General features: G+C 37.1%; 1 non-coding gene across 1 annotated transcript; it reads left to right on the top strand.

Annotated features, from left to right (window-relative positions):
* The first annotated feature begins 23,008 nt into the window (after nucleotides 1-23,008).
* Nucleotides 23,009-23,116, top strand: LOC112798674 (small nucleolar RNA R71). The gene has a single exon (XR_003200274.1). It is a non-coding gene; the product is annotated as a small nucleolar RNA R71 (small nucleolar RNA).
* Nucleotides 23,117-23,787: the final 671 nt, after the last annotated feature.

Here is a 23,787-nt window from a genome sequence, read left to right as displayed (position 1 = left end):
GCAAATAGGCGTTTGAGACAAAGAGTTACGAGAGTGCGCAGCTGTTCTCGCGCCACTAGCGCAAATGAAGATGCAGACGCGTGTGACGCGTCCGCGTGACTGACGCGTCTGCGTCACTTGAAGATTTTGGAAATCACGCGAACGCGTGACCCACGCGTCCGCATCACATGCGACGCACAGTTTCATATCTTATCTTTTCCCTCAATCCTATTTCTCTCTTCTCCCTTTTTAATTCTCTATTATTCCTTCTTTCTTCCTTATCCTTTCTTACTTTCTATTTCTTTATCTCTTTAACTTCTCATCCTTCTTCACTCTCATTCTATTTTACTTAATTTATTTGCATACTTTTATTCATTATATTTTAATTTTGTGCATATTCTTATTTTCTTCTCTAAGTTGTTATTTTACCATTGGTGTTAAATGTTCTTATTCCACTGTTGTATCTTTTCTGGTACTATTTTGGTGCTTAGTGACTTGTATTACACTATTGGATGATATTAATTATCTGTCGATGCCAATCTTTTATGATACCTGTATTCCTTTTGCATTGACATGAATTTATATTATCTTTCCCTATCTACTGTCTCTTCCCCTTTGTTACAAATTTTGCACCATTGGTATGCCATGTGCTTCTATTGCTCTCTCATGTACATGTTGTAGCTACCATGTAAATGAGACCCTTATTATTTGGCATTAACCCACCCATACTTTATTTATTTTCTTATCTTTATTTTTGGGTTACCTTTCTTCTTTTCCTCTTCTTTCAAGATGGCCACCAGAAAAGAAAAGAAAAAGAACTTCTATATGGGGAGACAAAAAGTCCACCGGCACAATCTTTGGAGAAAAGCGTCAGTTAGAGCCACCCATCCACTTGCACATCTTAGCATGCACCGAGGACGGTGCAATCTTTAAGTGTGGGGAGGTCGATACCGACTTTCATGGGTTAGTTACTTCATATTTTAACACCAATGCTAAATTTTCTTTGTTAAATTAGTTGTTGCATTTGTATGTTTGTTTGATTTTGTGCATATTTTACCACTTGGTTGAAGTAATATTTTCTTTTTCAAGAAACTTTTTATAGTAGTCCACTAATTTGAATTAAAATTTTTAAAGAAATAGTTTGAAGGAATTTTATTCTAGAATATGGTTTAGAGCTCGAACACACAAAACCCGTGAGATTTTGAGCCTATTTGATTGGTTGTATTTTATCAACCAATATTTTATTTTTGGTATGTGTTTTTCTCTCTAAAATTGTGATCTTTGTCTTGCTTGATTCTCTATTTCCATTGTTTAATGTATGCATGCACTTATGTGATTGAGGCCTTGTTTCACTAAGCTTATATACCCATATGGCCTTAACCTTTCATTATCCTTTGCAAACTAATTTGAGCCTATTTTACCCCTTTGTTCTTTACTTTAGCTCGTCACTAACTCTAAGCAAAAAATAATAATGTCCTTAATTTGAATCCTTGGTTAGCTTAGACTAGTGAAAGTTTTCATGATTTAAGTGTGGGGAAAGTGGGTTTGGAAAAGTTTGGTTTGGGAATTGAGTATGTTAGAATTTCTGTGAAAATGTGAAAAATGTTGAGAACATGTTTATGCATTCAATACCTTAATCATATGCATTGAAAAAAAATTAAGAAAAGAAAAATAGTAAAAGAAAAAAAGAGAAAAAGAAAAGAAAAAGAGCAGAAAAATAAAAAGGGGACAACACGCCCCAAAGTAAATGATGATAGTAATGCATATGTACTGTACTCAAAATTTGGAATGCATAAATATGTAGTAAACGTAGTTAATGGGTAGTTATTGATTTTATATTATGATTACATGGATTGTCCTAAGTTAGGTAAAAAGTTTAAGTTAATTAAGGATTCAGATTTTAGTCCACTTAACTAAATACAATCCTACCTTGACCCTAACCCCATTACAACCCTTAAAAGACCTCTTGATTTGTGTATTTGTGCATTAAATTTTTGTTGATTGTTAGATAAAGATCAAGCCTTAGAAAGTAAGATTAGTAGAGAATTGAGAGAATCGAACCTCAAACACCTGAGCGATTAGAGTGTATACACTTCCAGTGAGGGTTCGATGCTCGTTTCCTTGTTCCCTGCTTTCATGAGCTATTTTCTTTTGCAAGTTTACTTGTACTTTATTTTGTGATTTAAATTAGTGAAATTAAGCTCATATTTGTTCTTGAAATATTTATTTACTTTTTAACCAAGTAGACAAGAATCATATAGTTGCATTCATATATATAGGTTGCATTGTATTGCATGAGTCTTACATTCCCCTACTCATTTATTTTATCTCCTTAAGCTAAGCATGAGGACATGCTAATGTTTAAGTGTGAGAAAGTTGATAAACCATTATTTTATGACTTATATTGTATTTAATTGAGTGGTTTTATCAAGTCTTTACCCACATATTCATATGATTAGCATGTATTTACAATTCCTTCCCAAAATTGTTCCATGGTTGAAAACTTGCTTCCTAGAGATCTTTTAATTACGTATTTCAATTCTCCTTTATACCATTCGATGCCGTGATCCGTGTGTTAAGTATTTCAAGCTTCATAGGACAGGAATGGCTTAGAGAATGGAGAGGAAACTTGCAAGAATGGAAGGAACACAAGAAACTAAGGAGAGGACCAGCGAACAGCGACGCGCACGCATGGCTGACGCGTGCGCGCGAAAAAAAGAAAATTACAGCGACTCGTGTGCGTGCTTGACACGTACGCGTGGATTGAAGTTCGCGCAAATGACGCAAGCGCGTGCCTGACACGCACGCGTGGAGGGGAAATCGTCAAACGACACGTACGCAACGGTACGCGTGACAAGCGCGATCTGCAAAATTAACAAAAATCACTGGGGGCAATTCTGGGCCACGTTTTGACCCAGTTTTCGGCCCAGAAACACAGAATAAAGCCAGGGAACATGCAGAGACTCAAGATAAACAGATACAACTTCTCATATACATAATTTTATGTTTACATGTAGTTTCTAGAGAGAGAAAGGGTCTCTCCTCTCTCTTAGGTTTTAGGATTTAGGATTTCTTTTAGGATTAGGATTTCTACTTCTCAATTTTCAGGTTCAATGTTCCTTTTATTTATTTTCTCAATTTAATTTATGAACTTTTCCATGTTAGATTTGATTTCTTTTATTAATGCAATTTGAGGTATTTCATATATATGATTTTTATTTAGCTTTCTATATTCTTGGCTTTGGTTGAGTAATTAGAGACTCTTGAGTTATCAAACTCTTTTGTTGATTGATAATTAGAAGTTGCTAATTGACTTGAACCAAAAAGAAATTTTTTGAACCAATAAATCTAAGCTAAAGTTAATATAAAAAGAAATCTAAGCTAATAATTTTTCTTCCAACTCATGTTACTTGAAAAAGAAAATTCAGTTAATTACTTTTATTTATATAATTTTTCTTCCAAACTCCCAAAATCGTGAGTCACGTGCCATTTTAATAAAGGCATGTGCGGACACCTATGCGTACGCAGACTTGTGCATTCGTACCCTTTGCGAAAATCTCTTCCTGTGCGTACGCACAAGTAGCTATGCGCACGCACACTAGGCGATACTCTAAATGACCGCGCGACGCGCTCGAAGCAATCCACGCGCGACGTGCTTGAAGCAATCCACGCGCTCTGATTGGGCGGCTGTGCGTATGCACACGTCTCTGTGCTCCTCTCCTTTGATTCATCATGCTTCCTCCACTTTGCATGCTCTTCTTCCATTTTATCCAAGCCATTCCTACCTTATACACCTGAAATCACTCACAAACAATATCAAGGCATCGAATGGAAGGCAAATAGAATAAAATAGATTAAATTAGGCACAAAAGAGCATATTTTTCTAATCAAGCACAAATTGGGAGGAAAGTTCAAAAGCATGCTATTCAAGGGAATAAGTGCAAGTTTATATAATGAAATCCATTCAATTCTAACAAAAAATCATCATCAAATATGGATTCATCATCTACCATGTTTAATTTTGGGTGCACATATTTTTAGTGAGTTTAATTTTGATATATTGACAGTGTAAAATGTGTTTTACATAGTCGTATAATTATATTTGGTCTTTTGGATGACAATTCACACAATCAATGTAAAAAGTAATTATTTTTGTTAATGTAGTATTACGTCATTAGTTGTAGATATGAAATTATTTTATACTAACACTGCATTAAAATTAAATTTATTTTTAATTTTCTTTATAACAAAAAGCAAAGTCTCTTGTTAGAATTTTTATTCTTAAAAGAAAATCAACTCTATCAAAACATATATTCTCTCTTTCTACACCATAAAAATAGTAGTATTACAAATGCTGTTTTGACATCAATATTTTTTAAATAATTAAATATAATTCTTTTGTTTTATTAATTAAAAAATAATTTAAATATATAAATAATTAATAACAAACTATTTTTATAAGATGTCAAGAATATGTGGTGTTTGAATAATATTTTTTTATAAATATCTTTATGTACCCAGATCAATATTGACATATATATTGATATAATATTTAAAGTAAATATATATAAACATTATTGTTAATTTAAATGTATGTAAATATGTAAAGTTGTATATATTTTTGTTGGTTAAGATATGTAGATATATTTTTATATTTTGTAAAGCTGAATATATCTAAGTCATCAAAAACGAAAAATGTATATATTAAAATAAATAAATAAATATTAATAAATTTTTGTGTGTGAAATTAATATTTTTTGGGAGAGAGAACGTACATTCAAAAAGTCAAAAAATAAAAAATTATACAAGGCCCAATATTATCTTAATAATTAATTAACATAAATATAATTAGTCTACTTAATCAATACATCATTCACATGCTGCATAAAAAAAAAGTGCACTATATTTTATCTATAATATGTTAAATCTTGTCTTTTCAACTATTCTCTTTTTAAATATTTATCATACTATCTTTTTAATAACACAAACATATAAATATAGAAAAAATTTTTTTTTCTATATTATAGAATTCACCAAAATATAAGCAACTGATACTTGCAAATTTTTTTGGAGTTGGTATAAATTAGTAATGCCTAGTAAATTAAAAATTCTTAAAAGTTTATTGTAATATCTGGTGCTTATCAATCAGCAACCCATTATAATCTTTATGCCATTATAAATTTATAATTTTCAAATCAAATGGGAAAATAACTTTCGTTTTTTTCATGATAATCAAATTTACTTGAAGCAGAAGGGGAAATAAGCTGAGCCAAAGGATAGTGATGTACAATTGTACATCATGTAATTCTTGTGATATGGTAGAATCTATATCATTTACATTCACACATGTTTAATTTCTTTTTTTTTTCATTTTTTTATTATCGTCGTCTTTGTCGTTTTTATCTTTTTTTTCTTATATATATGTTCAAAAAATTAGAATATAAAAATTTTGATACACAATATATATTATAAATTTTTTAAAAAAATTACATGTAGATGTAGGAGTGAAAACAAGGACAGACCCACATTGATGTGTGTAGGAAAAATTGCCTCATTAAGTTTATAAAAAAATAATAATAAATATATATGTATATAGATAATTGTCCCCATAATTATAATTCATTTGCCCTCTAAACTAAAAAAAAAAGTTGGCTGTAAGAAAAAAATGTTATTAAATTTTAATACAATGATAAAATTATTATATTATATATATTTAAAAACAAATAATAATAAAAATAATAATAATTTAATTATTTAGTTACCTAAAATCAAATATAATTTTTTAATAAATAAGATTATTAGTATTTAGTAGCTTTTTTAATATAATATACATTAATTACTCATTTATTTTTTATTATTTTATTTAATTTGGTTTTAGTCTTACATATAATAATTATTTTTGTGGAAATTTTTTACCATAAATATTAAAAAATGTCAATTTTATAATTAAATGCTAAGAAAAACTAAACCGAACTTTGGCTTTGACGAGTTTGACCCATGTCGTAAATAGACGTCCCAAGCCTAGACTTGTTATCTCTTATAGGCTTTTTTTAGGCTCAAGCCCAACTTGTTTAAAGCTTGACAAGCTCACGAGCCTATTTGAAAAGCTCATTTTGTGAATTAGAACTCAAAAAATAATAAACTTACAAAATCTAAATTCACATTAAATGGATTCTAAAACTTATAATTCATAATTTGTAAAAAAATTATTTATATATCAATCCTTAGTCAGATATCATAATCATACTTACAATTAATAAACTTTTTCTTTAAAAAAATATTACAATCTTAATTAGTATTGACGATTGATTCTTTTTAGTTTGTTTTGTGTTTAATATAAGGAAATAGCTAAAAGTCAAAACTAAGAATAATTTATTTTTACAAAAAAATATTTTGACGAGTGAGTCCAACGAATTTCGTAGGCATTTTTTAAAGAGTATGGTCTGACTTTTTTAACTAATAGGTTTTACAAAAATCCCAAGCCTAACCTGTTTAATAAAACGAACCGAACCGAGTCGAGCTTAAAACGAGCCGAACCCTCGTCGAGTGGCCCGACCTATTTTCACCCCTAACTAAATGCCTATTCGAACCCAACCAACAAAAGACGCACCGTATATATCAGTGCATAACATAGAAATTTTGGTGCACAATACAAATTTTGGTTTTAAAAAAAAAATTGGAAGACCTCATGCTCAAAAGTTAGGACATTCACGAAGACAATGAGAAATCGTTTCAGGTTCAGTTTTGCACCGAGGGCACAGATCAGAGCTGCCCAAACTTCTATAAAAATGAAAAGCAGGTGTGGAATTGTATCATGAATACATAGCCAAATGAAAATTTTGTACTTTTCGAAAATCTGGATCTGCAAAGTCACAAGTAGCCATTTATAAAAATAAATGACCATTTAAACCCATAAAAGATGAAAATGCTGACATTTGTACCTATGAAAGCTCGAAATTAAACGTATATCCATGATAGATGTTGTCCGTGTGACAAAAGTGCCCTGGTTTGAATCTGAGCTTGGTTCGTGGGTTTCCGAACCTACGTAGCACTCCCATCCCCCAAAGCCATATCTGACGTGGATGTGAACGTTGATTATCTAAAGGGATAGGCTGAACGCATGAAATCAAAACCCTAGGTAGCTTCCCCCCTCCCCAACACAAACCAGGATCCAGAGAATCGAAGCTTGTTGAATCTCATTGAGTGTGACGTGCACCCACGGTGATAAAGAATTAGGTCGTACCTCCTGCAATGTCTTTCCGCAGATTTACCCCTACTCCAAGTGATGGCAGTGGCAGTTCTTCTTCAAGTTCGAAAAAGAAAAAGGTGAAGAAACTGGATGGCAGATGCTTCTGTGGAAGAGAGTTTGCGTTGATGGAGTCTGGCACCGTTACGAACCCTAATCGATGGCTCATCAGATGTTCTCTATAAGCGGTAATGGGCAGACGCTGTTGGAGTTCAGGTGAGAAAATTTTCTTTGCATTTAAGTTGACCAATCCGTGCATTTGTTTTGTTTTGGCAGACAAGAGACTGCAAATACTTTGTATGGGTTGATGAAATCAAAGAAGGATGGGAGGGCATAGCAAGATGTTTGGCCAAAAGACAGTAAGGGAGTTCTTATCCAAGGCATGATGATGGGCTCACTGTCACTGAACCTGGGAAAAATCAGCAAGCATCGTCAATCCTGGTGAGAGGGATAGACAAAGTTAGGGCTGAAATTAGGGGTGAAATTAGCAAAATTAGAGTGTTGCTTTTAGGGATAGCGTGGGTGTTGCATTTTGTTTGATCTTTCTGTTGTATTTCTTGATGAAAATGTAAAATTTGTATGGAGTTGGGGTCTTTGTAAATCATGAGAGAATGAATGTATATCCTGATTTTGACATAGACACTTTGATGCTATTGTTGCTTTGTAAGTTCTATATGATAAATTTTATTGCTAGTCAGTTGGATATATATGCACATGCAACAATATTTTCTACTTAAAGAATCATAATTAAGCTCAATTTATGTCATAGAGACCTGATGGTTGTGGTAATGAAGTATAAGACCAGGCATAGTAGGTGCTGTTCGATTAATGATAATCTTGTTCCATAACAGAGCGAGTAACAGTTATACATAGATTTTGCAACTTGAAGCATAAGCTGAAAACCAGGAAAGCTAACTCAACAACTGGATTGACCATGAAATAAACCAAAAAACATAGTTGATTACAGCAAAAGTAGCATTTCACAGTCAGAACAACCAAAATAGCAATGTTGCTTAGTCCAACATAGTGTAATAAACCAACTAGTGCCCTAAAATTAGTATATCAGTAATGGCAATTACATCAAAATAGAAAAAAAACATTCAAAACACAGTCTATGACATTGATGTTGAGTTACTACTCCCGCTCAAGATTCCATTTTTGGCTCCGCTTAATGCACCTCTCCTGCCTCGGCCTCTTCCTTCACCCCTGCCTCTAACAGCTGTGCCTCTTGTTCTAGAAATACCGTCCACATCTGTTGTCGGCATGACCTACACGAACCTTGTGGTTGTCCCTGCACTAGAACCCTGCAGTGGATTTGGGGTTGTTTGAGAATTGTGTGTGGAAGGGGTTGTGGTTGGATTCTTCGGAGATGGTGCAGATGCTTGTGGGGTATGTGCAGACGGGGGGGGAGGGGGTGGTGGACGAAATTGTGATCCTCAAAGTTGGTCTCTTTGTATTCGTGTGAAATTAAAAATACCCAAAGAGATCATGGTGTGATAAATTGGGATCTTGATAATCCCTGGTGTAATCATAACTCCGTTCAACTTAACTAGCAAGTGTACTGGGTCATCCAAGTAATACCTTACGTGAGTAAGGGTCGATCCCACAGAGATTATTGGTATGAAGCAAGCTATGGTCACCTTGTAAATCTCAGTTAGGCAGATTAAATTGGTTTATGGTGAGTTCGAAAATTAATAAATAAATAGAAAATAAAAAGGGATAGAAATACTTATGTAAAGCAATAGTGGGAATTTCAGATAAGTGTGTGAAGATGCTGTGCTCCTCTCGTATCTCTATTTTCTTATTACATTCATCCAATCCTTCCTACTCCTTTCCATGGCAAGCTGTATGTAGGGCATCACCGTTGTCAATGGCTACATCCCATCCTCTCAGTGAAAACGTTCCTATGCTGTGTCACAGCACGGCTAATCATCTGTCGGTTCTCAATCAGGTTGGAATAGAATCCCTTGATTCTTTTGCGCTTGTCATCACGCCCAGCCTTCAGGAGTTTGAAGCTCGTCACAGTCATTCAATCCCAGAATCCTACTCGGAATACCATAGACAAGGTTTAGACTTTCCGGATCCTCATGAATGCCGCCATCTATCTAGCTTATACCACGAAAATTCTGTTGGGGAATCTAAGAGATATGCGCCCGGCCTAGAGTAGAACGAAAGTGGTTGTCAGTCACGCGCGTTCATAGGTGCGAATAATGATGAGTGTCACGGATCATCACATTCATCAAAGTTAGGTGTAACGTATATCTTGGAATAAGGATAGAAGAGAATTGAATAGAAAGTAATAATAATTGTATTGAAACTTGCGGTACAGCAGAGCTCCACACCCTTAATCTATGGTGTGCAGAAACTCCACTGTTGAAAATACATAAGTAAGAGGTTCAGGCATAGCCGAATGGCTAGCCCCCTAAAACGTGCTCAATGGCCTCTTAAGATGAAGAATAATACAAAACTGAGACCAAAGATGAAACGTGGTCTAAAGACTACTAATACACTAGTAAAAAGTCTTATTTATACTAAACTAGCTACTAGGGTTTACATGAGTGAGTAATTGATGCATAAATCCACTTCCGGGGCCCACTTGGTGTATGCTTAGGCTGAGCTTGATCTATCCACGAGCTGAGGCTTTTCTTGGAGTTGAACTCCAAGTTATAACGTGTTTTGGGCGTTCAACTCCGGATCATGACATTTTTCTGGCGTTTAACTCCAGACAGTAGCATGTACTTGGCGTTCAACACCAAGTTACATCATCAATTTCCGAATAAAATATGGACTATTATATATTGTTGGAAAGCTCTGGATGTCTACTTTCCAACGCTGTTAAGAGCGCGCCAATTAAAGTTCTGTAGCTCCAGAAAAGCCATTTCGAGTGCAGGGAGGTCAGATTCCAACAGCATCAGTAGTCCTTTTGTCAGCCTTTTTCAGAGTTTTGCTCAAATCCCTCAATTTCAGCCAAAAATTACCTGAAATCACAAAAAAACACACAAACTCATAGTAAAGTCTAGAAATGTGAATTTAACATAAAAACTAATGAAAACATCCCTAAAAGTAGCTTGAACTTACTGAAAACTACCTAAAAATAATGCCAAAAAGCGTATAAATTATCCGCTCATCACAACACCAAACTTAAATTGTTGCTTGTCCCCAAGCAACTGAAAATCAATTAGGATAAAAATAAGAGAATATACTATAAATTCCAAAATATCTATGAATATTAATTATAATTAGATGAGCGGGACTTGTAGCTTTTTGCTTCTGAATAGTTTTGGCATCTCACTTTTTCCTTTGCAGTTTAGAATGATTGGCTTCTCTAGGAACTTAGAATTTCGGATAGTGTTATTGACTTTCCTAGTTAAGCATGTTGATTCTTGAACACAGCTACTTATGAGTCTTGGCCGTGGCCCTAAGCACTTTGTTTTCCAGTATTACCATCGGATACATAAATGCCACAGACACATGACTGGGTGAACCTTTTCAGATTGTGACTTAGCTTTGCTAGAGTCCCCAGTTAGAGGTGTCCAGAGCTTCTTAAGCACACTCTTTTTGCTTTGGATCACGACTTTAACCACTTAGTCTCAAGCTTTTCACTTGGACCTTCATGACACAAGCACATGGTTAGGGACAGCTTGATTTAGCCGCTTAGGCCTGGATTTTATTTCCTTGGGCCCTCTTATCCATTGATGCTCAAAGCCTTGGATCCTTTTTACCCTTGCCTTTTGGTTTTAAGGGCTATTGGCTTTTTCTGCTTGCTTTTTCTTTTTCTTTCTATTTTTTTCGCCATTTTTTTTCGCAAGCTTTTCTTTTTCACTACTTTTTCTTGCTTCAAGAATCAAGTTCATGATTTTTCTGATCATCAATAACATTTCTCTTTGTTCATCATTCTTTCAAGAGCCAACAATTTTAACATTCATAAACAACAATATCAAAAGACATATGCACTGTTCAATCATTCATTCAGAAAACAAAAAGTATTGTCACCACATTAATATAATTAAATTAAATTCAAGGATAAATTCGAAATTCATGTACTTCTTGTTCTTTTGAATTAAAACATTTTTCATTTAAGAGAGGTGAAGGATTAATGGATTTTATTCATAGCTTTAAGACATGGTTACTAAATACTAATGATCATGAAGTAGAAACACAAAATATAGATAAACACAACATTCAAAACCAAAAACAGAAAGAAATAAAGAACAAGGAATGAATCCACCTTTAGTGGCGTCTTCTTCTTGAAGGACCAACAATGTCCTTAAGCTCTTCTATGTCCCTTCCTTGCCTTTGTTGCTCCTCCCTCATTGCTCTTTGATCTTCTCTTATTTCTTGGAGAATGATGGAGTGCTCATGATGTTCCACCCTTAATTGTTCAACATTGTGGCTCAAATCTTCTAAGGAATTGTTGAGTTGTTCCCAATAGTTGTTGGGAGGAAAGTGCATCCCTTGAGGCATCTCAGGGATTTCTTGATGATGAGCTTCCTCATGCATCTCTTGAGAACCGTGAGGGATCTCTCTTGCTTGCTCCATCCTCTTCTTGGTGATGGGCTTATCCTCTTCAATGGGGATGTCTCCTTCTATGATAACTCCAGCTGAGTAACATAGATGGTGATAAGGTGAGGAAAAGCTACCCTTGCCATGGTGGAGGACTTGTCGGCTATTTTGTAGATTTCATTGGAGATGACCTCATGAACTTCTACTTCCTCTCCAATCATGATGCTATGAATCATGATGGCCCGATCCACAGTAACTTCAGATCGGTTGCTAGTAGGAATGATGGAGCGTTGAATGAACTCCAACCATCCTCTAGCCACAGGCTTGAGGTCCAGTCTTCTTAGTTGAACTGGCTTGCCTTTGGAGTCCATTCTCCATTGAGCTCCTTCCACACATATGTCCATTAGGACTTGGTCCAACCTTTGATTAAAGTTGACCCTTCTAGTGTAGGGGCGTTCATCTTCTTGCATCATGGGCAAGTGAAACGCCAACCTCACATTTTTCGGACTAAAATCTAAGTATTTCCCCTGAACCATTGTGAGATAATTCTTTGGATTCGGGTTCATACTTTGATCATGGTTCCTAGTGATCCATGCATTGGCATAAAACTCTTGAACCATTAAGATTCCGACTTGTTGCATGGGGTTGGTTAAGACTTCCCAACCTCTTCTTCGGATCTCATGTCGGATCTCCGGATACTCATTCTTCTTGAGCTTGAAAGGGACCTCAGGGATCACCTTCTTCTTTGCCACAACATCATAGAAGTGGTCTTGATGGCTCTTGGAGATGAATCTTTCCATCTCCCATGACTCAGAGGTGGAAGCTTTTGTCTTCCCTTTTCCTTTTCTAGAGGATTCTCTGGCCTTAGGTGCCATTGATGGTAATGGAAAACAAAAAAGATTATGCTTTGACCACACCAAACTTAAAATATTGCTCGTCCTCAAGCAATAGAAGAAAGAAGAGAAGAAGAAGAAGAAGAGAATATGGTAGAGAGGGAGAGGTAGGTTCGGCCAAGGTGAAGAAGAGGGGGTTTTGTTTTGTGAAAATGAAGTAGAATGGAGGGGTATATATAGGGAGAGGGGGGAGTGTATGTTCGGCCATTTAGGGAGGGAATGGGTGGGAAAATGGTTTTGAATTTTTGAAGGTAGGTGGGGTTTATGGGGAAGAGTGGATGGATGTGAGTGGTGAAAGGGGTGATTGGGAAGAGGAATTGAGGTGATTGGTGAAAAGTGTTGGGAAGTGTGACATGGGGAATAGTCATCACAAAAATAGGATTAGGAGGTAAGGTAGGAATATAGTAGGTGGGGATCCTGTGGGGTCCACAGATTCTGAGGTGATCCTGTGGGGTCCACAGATCCTGAGGTGTCAAGGAATTCCATCCCTGCACCAAATAGGCGTGTAAATTGCCTTTGCACACCATTTTGGCGTTTAAACACCGTGTGGTGCACATTCTGGGCGTTCAACACCCATGTAAAGCATGTTTCTGGCGTTGAACGCCAGTTTCATGCTTGTTACTGGCGTTCAGCGCCAGCTTTTCTTCTCTAGGCACATTCCTGGCGTTCAGCGCCAGAATGTTGCTTGTTTCTGGCATTCAGCACCAGAATGATGCTCTGTTCTGGCGTTGAACGCCGGCCAGATGCATCTTACTGGCGTTGAACGCCAGCCTGTGCTTTCTCCAGGGTGTGATTTTTTTCTTCTGCTGTTTTTGATTCTGTTTTTAATTTTTTTGATTTTTTTTGTGAACCTTCATGATCATGTACCTAAGAAAACACAAAATAAAAATAAAATGATATAAAATAAAAATTAGATAAATAAAATTGGGTTGCCTCCCAACAAGCGCTTCTTTAATGTCAATAGCTTGACAGTGGCTCTCATGGAGCCACAAGGTGATCAGGTCAATGTTGTATAGTCCCAACACCAAACTTAGAGTTTGGATATGGGATCTTAACACCAAACTTAGAGTTTGGTTGTGGTCTCACAACACCAAACTTAGAGTTTGACTGTGGGGGCTCTTCTTGACTTTAAACTGAGAGAAGCTCTTCATGCTTACTCTCTTTTGTCACAGAGGGATGGCCATGTGCCTTAAACACAAGGTAGTCCCCATTCAATTGAAGGACTAATTCACCTCTGTTGACATCTATCACAGCTCCTGCTGTGGCTAGGAAAGGTCTTCCAAGGATGATGCATTCATCCTCTTCCTTCCTAGTGTCTAAGATTATGAAATCAGCAGGGATGTAAAGGCCTTCAACCTTTACTAACACGTCCTCCACTATTCCATAAGCTTGTCTCAATGACTTGTCTGCCAATTGTAATGAGAACAAGGCAGGTTGTACCTCAATGATCCCCAGCTTCTCCATTACAGAAAGTGGCATAAGATTTATCCCTGACCCCAGATCACATAGAGCCTTTTCAAAGGTCATGGTGCCTATGGTACAGGGTATTAAGAACTTGTCAGGATCTTGTTTCTTTTGAGGTAGAGTTGTCTGAATCCAGGTATCTAGTTCATTAATGAGCAAGGGTGGTTCACTTTCCCAAGTCTCATTACCAAACAACTTGGCATTCAGCTTCATGATAGCTCCTAAGTATTGAGCAACTTGCTCTCCAGTCACATCTTCATCCTCTTCAGAGGAAGAATAGTCTTCAGAGCTCATGAATGGCAGAAGGAGATTTAATGGAATCTCTATGGTCTCTGTATGAGCCTCAGATTCCTTTGGATCCTTAATAGGAAACTCCTTCTTGCTTGAAGGACGTCCCAGGAGGTCTTCCTCACTAGGATTTTCGTCCTCCTCCTCCCTTGTGCATTCGGCCACTTTGATCACATCAATGGCCTTGCACTCTCCTTTTGGATTCTCTTCTGTATTGCTTGGGAGAATACTGGGAGGAGTTTCAATGACTTTCTTACTCAGCTGGCCCACTTGTGCCTCTAGATTTCTAATGGAGGATCTTGTTTCATTCATGAAACTGAAAGTGGCCTTTGACAGATCAGAGATTATATTGGCTAAATTAGAAGTGTTTTGTTCAGGATTCTCTGTCTGTTGCTGAGAAGATGATGGATATGGCTTGCTATTGCTCAGCCTAGTGCGTCCACCATTGTTAAAGCCTTGTTGAGGCTTTTGTTGATCCTTCCATGAGAAATTTGGATGATTTCTCCATGATGGGTTATAGGTGTTTCCATAAGGTTCACCCATGTAATTAACCTCTGCCATGGCAGGGTTCTCAGGATCATAAGCTTCTTCAGAAGCTGCCTCTTTAGTACTGTTGGATGCATGTTGCCATCCATTCAGACTTTGAGAGATCATGTTGACCTGTTGAGTCAACACTTTGTTCTGAGCCAATATGGCATTCAGAGCATCAATTTCAAGAACTCCTTTCTTTTGAGGTATCCCATTATTCACGGAATTCCTCTCAGAAGTGTACATGAATTGGTTGTTTGCAACCATGTCAATGAGTTCTTGAGCCTCTTCAGGCGTTTTCTTTAGGTGAATAGATCCACCTGCAGAATGGTCCAATGACATTTTCAAAAATTCAGATAGACCATAATAGAATATATCTAATATGGTCCATTCTGAAAACATGTCAGATGGACATCTTTTGGTCAGCTGCTTGTATCTTTCCCAAGCTTCATAGAGGGATTCACCATCTTTTTGTTTGAAGGTTTGAACATCCACTCTCAGCTTGCTCAGCTTTTGAGGAGGGAAGAATTTATCCAAGAAGGCAGTGACCAGCTTATCCCAGGAGTCCAGGCTATCCTTGGGTTGTGAATCCAACCATATTCTAGCTCTGTCTCTCACAGCAAAAGGGAAAAGCATGAATCTGTAGACTTCAGGATCAACTCCATTCGTCTTTACAGTCTCACAGATCTGTAAGAACTCAGTTAGAAACTGATAAGGATCTTCAGATGGAAGTCCATAAAACTTGCAGTTTTGTTGCATTAAGGCAACTAGCTGAGGTTTCAGCTCAAAGTTATTAGCTCCAATGGCAGAGATGGAGATGCTTCTTCCATCAAACTTGGACGTTAGCTTTGTGAAGTCACCAAGCATTCTCCTTGCATTATTATTATTTTCGGCTGCCATCTCCTTCTCTTGTTCTAATATTTCTGAAAGGTTACCTTTAGATTGTTGTAACTTAGCTTCTCTTAGTTTCCTTTTCAGAGTCCTTTCAGGTTCAGGATCAATTTCAACAAGAGTGCCTTTATCCTTGTTCCTGCTCATATGAAAGAGAAGAAAACAAGAAAAGAAAGAGGAATCATCTATGTCACAGTATAGAGATTCCTTTATGTTAGTAGAAAAAGAAAGGGATAGAAGAAAGAAAGTGAAGAATCCAAACACAAGGGAGAGATTGAGTTCGGATTTTTAGATGAAGAGAAGAGAAGTGTTAGTAAATAATTAATTAAATAGAATAAGAAAAGAGATAGAGAATTTCGAAAATAATTTTGAAAAAGGTGTTAGTAATTTTCGAAAATTAGAGATAAGATAAGATTAAAATTTAAAATTTAAAACAAAAAGAATTTTTGAAAAAGAGAGAAGTATTTTCGAAAATTAGAGAGGGAAAAGTAGTTAGTTGGTTTTGAAAAAGATAGGAAACAAACAAAAAGTTAGTTAGTTGATTGAAAAAGATATTAAAATCAAATTTGAAAAAGATAAGAAGATAAGAGGTTAGATAAGATATTTTGAAATCAAATTTTGAAAAAGATAAAATTTTTGAAAAAGATAAGATAAAAGATAAAAAGATTTAAATTTTTAAAATGACTTAACTAACTAGAAACTACAAGATAAGATTCTAGAACTTAAAGATTGAACCTTTCTTAACAAGAAAGTAACAAACTTCAAATTTTTGAACTAATCACATTAATTGTTAGCTAAATTTCGAAAATTAGATGTAAAGATAAGAAAAAGATTTTGAAAATATTTTGAAAAAGATTTTTGAAATTTTCAAAAAAATAGAAAAAAATGAAAAAGATATAGTTTTTGAAAAAGATTTCGAAAAGATAAGATTTTTAAAATTGAAAATTTGACTTGACTTGTAAGAAACAACTAATTTTTAAAAATTTTTTGACTAAGTCAACTCAAATTTTCAAAAATTATGAGAAAAATAAGAAAAAGATATTTTTTATTTTTGAAATTTTTATTGATAAGAGAGAAAAACAACAAAAATACTCAATGCATGAAATTTTTAGATCAAAACAATGAATGCATGCAAGAATGCTATGAATGTCAAGATGAACACCAAGAACACTTTGAAGATCATGATGAACATCAAGAACATATTTTTGAGAAATTTTTTGATGCAAAGAAAACATGCAAGACACCAAACTTAGAAATCTTTAATGCATGGACTCTTACAAACGAAAAATGAACATGAAAAACAACAACCAACACAAAACAAGAAGTCATCAAGATCAAACAAGAAGACTTGTCAAGAACAACTTGAAGATCATGAAGAACACTATGAATGCATGAGATTTTCGAAAAATGCAAGAAAAATTTTTAAAGCATGCAATTGACACCAAACTTAAAATTTGACTCAAGACTCAAACAAGAAACACAAAATATTTTTTATTTTTATGATTTTCTAATTTTTTTAGGTTTTTGTTAATTTTTTCGAAAATATTCTTTTAGAAAAACGAAAAAGAAAATAAAAATTTTGAAAAAGATTTTGGAAAAGAAAATTACCTAATCTGAGCAACAAGATAAACCGTCAGTTGTCCATACTCGAACAATCCCCGGCAACGGCGCCAAAAACTTGGTGGACGAAATTGTGATCCTCAAAGTTGGTCTCTTTGTATTCGTGTGAAATCAAAAATACCCCAAAAAGATCATGGTGTGATAAATTGGGATCTTGATAATCCCTGGTGTGATCATAACTCCGTTTGGTGGGCGAAATTGTGAACTATACTTTTTCACAACTCTCATAATCCCCGGTAATGGCTCCAAGAACTTGGTGGCTCAATACCATGGCATTACACAACTTCGCACAACTAACCAGCAAGTGCACTGGGTCGTCCAAGTAATAAACCTTACGTGAGTAAGGGTCGATCCCACGGAGATTGTTAGTATTGAAGCAAGCTATGGTCATCTTGTAAATCTTAGTCAGGCAAACTCAAATGGATATAGTGATGAACGAAAATAACACAAAGGTAAAGATAGAGATACTTATGTAATTCATTGGTAGGAACTTCAGATAAGCGTATGAAGATGCCTTCCCTTCCGTCTCTCTGCTTTCCTACTGCCTTCATCCAATTCTTCTTACTCCTTTCCATGGCAAGCTCGTGTAGGGTCTCACTGTTGTCAGCAGCTACCTCCCATCCTCGCAGTGAAAGCTAATGCACACACTCTGTCACAGTGCTGCCAATCACCGGTGTGGTTCCCTCCCCTACTGGAATAGAATCCAGTGATTCTTTTGCGTCTGTCACTAACGCCCAGTAAGTTACAGGTTTGAAGCACGTCACAGTCATTCAGTCATTGAATCCTACTCAGAATACCACAGACAAGGTTAGACCTTCCGGATTCTCTTGAATGCCGCCATCAGTTCTTGCCTATACCACGAAGACTCTGATCTCACGGAATGGTTGGCTCGTTTGTCAGGCGAGCACTCGGTTGTCAGGCGATCAACCATGCATCGTACAATCAGGAATCCAAGAGATATTCACTAAGCCTCAAATGCTTGTAGAACAAGAGTGGTTGTCAGTCACTTTGTTCATGGGTGAGAATAGTGATGGGCGTCAATCATCACCTTCATCAAGTTGAAGAACAAGTGATATCTTGGATAAAGAACAAGCGGAATTGAATGGAAGAACAATAGTAATTGCATTAATACTCGAGGTACAGCAGAGCTCCACACCTTAATCTATGGTGTGTAGAAACTCCACCGTTGAAAATACATAAGCATAAGGTCTAGGCATGGCCGAATGGCCAGCCTCCCAATGATCTAAGATCTAAAGTGATCAAAAGATATATAGATCCAAAGACTTCTAATACAATAGTCAAAGGTCCTACTTATAGAAAACTAGTAACCTAAGGTGTACAGAAATGAGTAAATGACATAAAAATCCACTTCCGGGCCCACTTGGTGTGTGCTTGGGCTGAGCAATGAAGCAAATTTCGTGCAGAGACTCCTCTTGGAGTTAAACGCCAGCTTTAGTGCCAGTTTGGGCGTTTAACTCCCATTTGGGTGCCAGTTCCAGCGTTTAACGCTGGGATTTCCTGAGGTGACTTTGAACGCCAGTTTGGGCCATCAAATCTTGGGCAAAGTATGGACTATCATATATTGCTGGAAAGCCCAGGATGTCTACTTTCCAAAGCCATTGAGAGCGCGCCAATTGGGCTTCTGTAGCTCCAGAAAATCCACTTCGAGTGCAGGGAGGTCAGAATCCAACAGCATCTGCAGTCCTTTTGAGTCTCTGGATCAGATTTTTGCTCAGATCCCTCAATTTCAGCCAGAAAATACCTGAAATCACAGAAAAACACACAAACTCATAGTAAAGTCCAGAAAAGTGAATTTTAACTAAAAACTAATAAAAATATACCAAAAACTAACTATATCATATCAAAAACATACTAAAAACAATGCCAAAAAGTATACAAATTATCCGCTCATCACAACACCAAACTTAAATTGTTGCTTGTCCCCAAGCAACTGAAAATCAAATAAGATAAAAAGAAGAGAATATACTATAGACTCCAAATTATCAATGAAACTAAGCTCCAAATTAGATGAGCGGGACTAGTAGCTTTTTGCCTCCGAACAGATTTGGCATCTCACTTTATCCTTTGAAATTCAGAATGATTGGCTTCTTTAGGAACTCAGAATCCAGATAGTGTTATTGATTCTCCTAGTTAAGTATGATGATTCTTGAACATAGCTACTTTATGAGTCTTGGCCGTGGCCCAAAGCACTCTGTCTTCCAGTATTACCACCGGATACATACATGCCACAGACACATAATTGGGTGAACCTTTTCAGATTGTGACTCAGCTTTGCTAAAGTCCCCAATTGGAGGTGTCCAGGGTTCTTAAGCACACTCTTATTGCCTTGGATCACAACTTTATTTCTTTCTTTTCTTTTTCTCCCCTTTTTTTTTCGTTTTTCTCCTTCTATCTTTTTTTTTTGTATTCACTGCTTTTTCTTGCTTCAAGAATCATTTTTATGATTTTTCAGATCCTCAGTAACATGTCTCCTTTTTCATCATTCTTTCAAGAGCCAACAATTTTAACATTCATGAACCACAAATTCAAAAGACATATGCACTGTTTAAGCATACATTCAGAAAACAAAAAGTATTGTCACCACATCAATCTAATTAAGCTAGTTTTAAAGATGAATTTGAAATCCTGTACTTCTTGTTCTTTTGTAATAAAAACAGTTTTCATTTAAGAAAGGTGATGGATTCATATTCATAGCTTTAAGGCATAGACACTAAGACACTAATGATCATAAGACACAAACATAGATAAACATAAGCATAAATTTTCGAAAAACAGAAGAATAAAGAACAAGGAAATCAAGGAACGGGTCCACCTTAGTGATGGCGGCTCTTTCTTGCTCTTGAAGATCCTATGGAGTGCTTGAGCTCCTCAATGTCTCTTCCTTGTCTTTGTTGCTCCTCCCTCATAATTCTTTGATCTTCTCTAATCTCATGAAGGATGATGGAGTGTTCTTGATGCTCCACCCTTAGTTGTCCCATGTTGGAACTCAATTCTCTTAGGGAGGTGTTTAGTTGCTCCCAATAGTCTTGTGGAGGAAAGTGCATCCCTTGAGGTATCTCAGGGATCTCATGATGAGAGGGGTCTCTTGTTTGCTTCATCTTTTTTTTTCTTAGTGATGGGCTTGAGGTCATGCCTTCTCAGTTGAACCGGCTTTGGATGCCATAAATGGTTATGGAAAAACAAAAAGCAATGCTTTTACCACACCAAACTTAAAAGGTTTGCTCGTCCTCGAGCAAAAGAAGAAAGAAGAGAGTAGAAGAAGAAGAAATGGAGGAGAGGGGAATGGCTTTTGTGTTTGGCCAAAGAGGGGGAGAAGTGGTGTTTAGGTTGTGTGAGAATGAAGGGTGGATGTGAGTGGTGAAGAGGTATTGAGGTGATTGGTGAATGGGTGAAGAAGAAGAGAGGGTGGTGGGGTTGGTGGGGATCCTGTGGGGTCCACAGATCCTTAGGTGTCAAGGAAAAGGCATCCCTGCACCAAATGGCACTCAAAAACACGTTTTGAGCTAATTCTGGCGTTAAACGCCGGGCTGGTGCCCATTCCTGGCGTTTAACGCCAGGTTCTTGCCCTTTCCTGGCGTTTAACGCCAGTCTGGTGCCCCTTTCTGGCGTTAAACGCCCAGAATGGTGCCAGACTGGGCGTTAAACGCCCAACTGCTAGGCTTACTGGCGTTTGAACGCCAGCAGCATCTTCCTCCAGGGTGTGCTGTTTTTCTTCCTATTTTTCATTCTGTTTTTGCTTTTTTCATTATTTTTGTGACTTCTTATGATCATCAACCTACAAAAAAGATAAAATAACAAAAGAAAATAATTAATTATAAAACATTGGGTTGCCTCCCAACAAGCGCTTCTTTAGTGTCACTAGCTTGACAGAGGACTCTCATGGAGCCTCAGAAATGCTCAGAACCGTGTTGGAACCTCCCAACACCAAACTTAGAGTTTGAATGTGGGGGTTCAACACCAAACTTAGAGTTTGGTTGTGGCCTCCCAACACCAACTTAGAGTTTGACTGTGGGGGCTCTGTTTGGCTCTGTTTTGAGAGAAGCTTTTCATGCTTCCTCTCCATGATGACAGAGGTATATCCTTGGGCCTTAAACACCAAGGATTCTTCATTCACTTGAATGATCAACTCTCCTCTATCAACATCAATCACAGCCTTTGCTGTGGCTAGGAAGGGTCTGCCAAGGATGATGGATTCATCCATGCATTTCCCAGTCTCTAGGACTATGAAATCAGTAGGGATGTAATGGTCTTCAACTTTAACAAGAACATCCTCTACAAGTCCATAAGCTTGTTTTCTTGAGTTGTCTGCCATCTCTAGTGAGATTTTTGCAGCTTGTACCTCATAGATCCCTAATTTCTCCATTACAGAGAGGGGCATGAGGTTTACGCTTGATCCTAAGTCACACAAGGCCTTCTTGAAGGTCATGGTGCCTATGGTACAAGGTATAGAAAACTTCCCAGGGTCCTGCCTCTTTTGAGGCAATTGCTGCCTAGACAAGTTATCCAGTTCTTTGGTGAGCAAAGGGGGTTCATCCTCCCAAGTCTCATTTCCAAATAACTTGTCATTTAGCTTCATGATTGCTCCAAGGTATTTAGCAACTTGCTCTTCAGTGACATACTCATCCTCTTCAGAGGAAGAATACTCATCAGAGCTCATGAATGGCAGGAGTAAGTCCAATGGAATCTCTATGGTCTCATCTTGAGCCTCAGATTCCCAAGGTTCCTCATTGGGGAACTCATTGGAGGTCAGTGGACGCCCAGTGAGGCCTTCCTCAGTGGCGTTCACTGCCTCTTCTTCCTCCCAGAATTCGGCCATGTTAATGGCTTTGCACTCTCCTTTTGGATTTTCTTCTGTATTGCTTGGAAGAGTACTTGGAGGGAGTTCAGTAATTTTCTTGCTCAGCTGACCCACTTGTCCTTCCAGATTTCTGATGGAGGACCTAGTTTCAGTCATGAAACTTTGAGTGGTTTTGATCAGATCAGAGACCATAGTTGCTAAGTCAGAGGTATTCTGCTTAGAACTCTCTGTCTGTTGCTGAGAAGATGATGGAAAAGGCTTGCTATTGCTAAACCTGTTCCTTCCACCATTATTATTGTTGAAACCTTGTTGAGGTCTCTGTTGATCCTTCCATGAAAGATTTGGGTGATTCCTCCATGAAGGATTGTAGGTGTTTCCATAGGGTTCTCCCATGTAATTCACCTCTTCTATTGAAGGGTTCTCAGGATCATAAGCTTCTTCCTCAGATGAAGCTTCCTTAGTACTGCTTGGTGCATTTTGCATCCCAGACAGACTTTGAGAAATCATATTGACTTGTTGAGTCAATATTTTATTCTGAGCCAATATGGCATTCAGAGTGTCAATCTCAAGAACTCCTTTCTTCTGACTAGTCCCATTGTTCACAGGATTCCTTTCAGAAGTGTACATGAATTGGTTATTTGCAACCATTTCAATCAGTTCTTGAGCTTCAGTAGGCGTCTTCTTCAGATGAAGAGATCCTCCAGAAGAGCTATCCAAGGACATCTTGGACAGTTCAGAGAGACCATCATAGAAAATACCTATGATGCTCCATTCAGAAAGCATATCAGTGGGACACTTTCTGATCAATTATTTGTATCTTTCCCAAGCTTCATAGAGGGATTCTCCTTCCTTCTGTCTGAAGGTTTGGACTTCCACTCTAAGCTTACTCAATTTTTGAGGTGGAAAGAACTTTGCCAAGAAGGCATTGACTAGCTTTTCCCAAGAGTCCAGGCTTTCTTTAGGTTGAGAGTCCAACCATGTTCTAGCTCTGTCTCTTACAGCAAAAGGGAATAGCATCAGTCTGTAGACCTCAGGGTCAACCCCATTAGTCTTGACTGTGTCACAGATTTGCAAGAACTCAGCTAAAAACTGATGAGGATCTTCCAGTGGAAGTCCATGGAACTTGCAATTCTGTTGCATTAGAGAAACTAATTGAGGCTTAAGCTCAAAGTTGTTTGCTCCAATGGCAGGGATAGAGATGCTTCTCCCATAGAAGTCGGGAGTAGGTGCAGTAAAGTCACCCAGCACCTTCCTTGCATTGTTGGTATTGTTGTTGTTTTCGGCTGCCATGTGTTCTTCTTCCTTGAAGAATTCGGTCAGGTGCTCTAAAGAGAGTTGTGCTTTGGCTTCTCTTAGCTTTCTCTTCAAGGTCCTTTCAGGTTCAGGATCAGCCTCAACAAGAATGCCTTTGTCCTTGCTCCTGCTCATAAGATAGAGAGGAGAACAAGAAAATGTGGAATCCTCTATGTCACAGTATAGAGATTCCTTTAGGTGTCAGAGGAAAAGAAGAGTAGAAGACAGAAGTGGAAAATTCGAACTTAACAAAGAAGATAGAG

Source organism: Arachis hypogaea, chromosome 4 (assembly GCF_003086295.3).
Source record: "Arachis hypogaea cultivar Tifrunner chromosome 4, arahy.Tifrunner.gnm2.J5K5, whole genome shotgun sequence".
Classification (NCBI taxonomy): domain Eukaryota; kingdom Viridiplantae; phylum Streptophyta; class Magnoliopsida; order Fabales; family Fabaceae; genus Arachis; species Arachis hypogaea.
The sequence above is the reverse complement of the archived record's forward strand: the minus strand, read 5'-3'. Positions and strand labels throughout refer to the sequence as shown.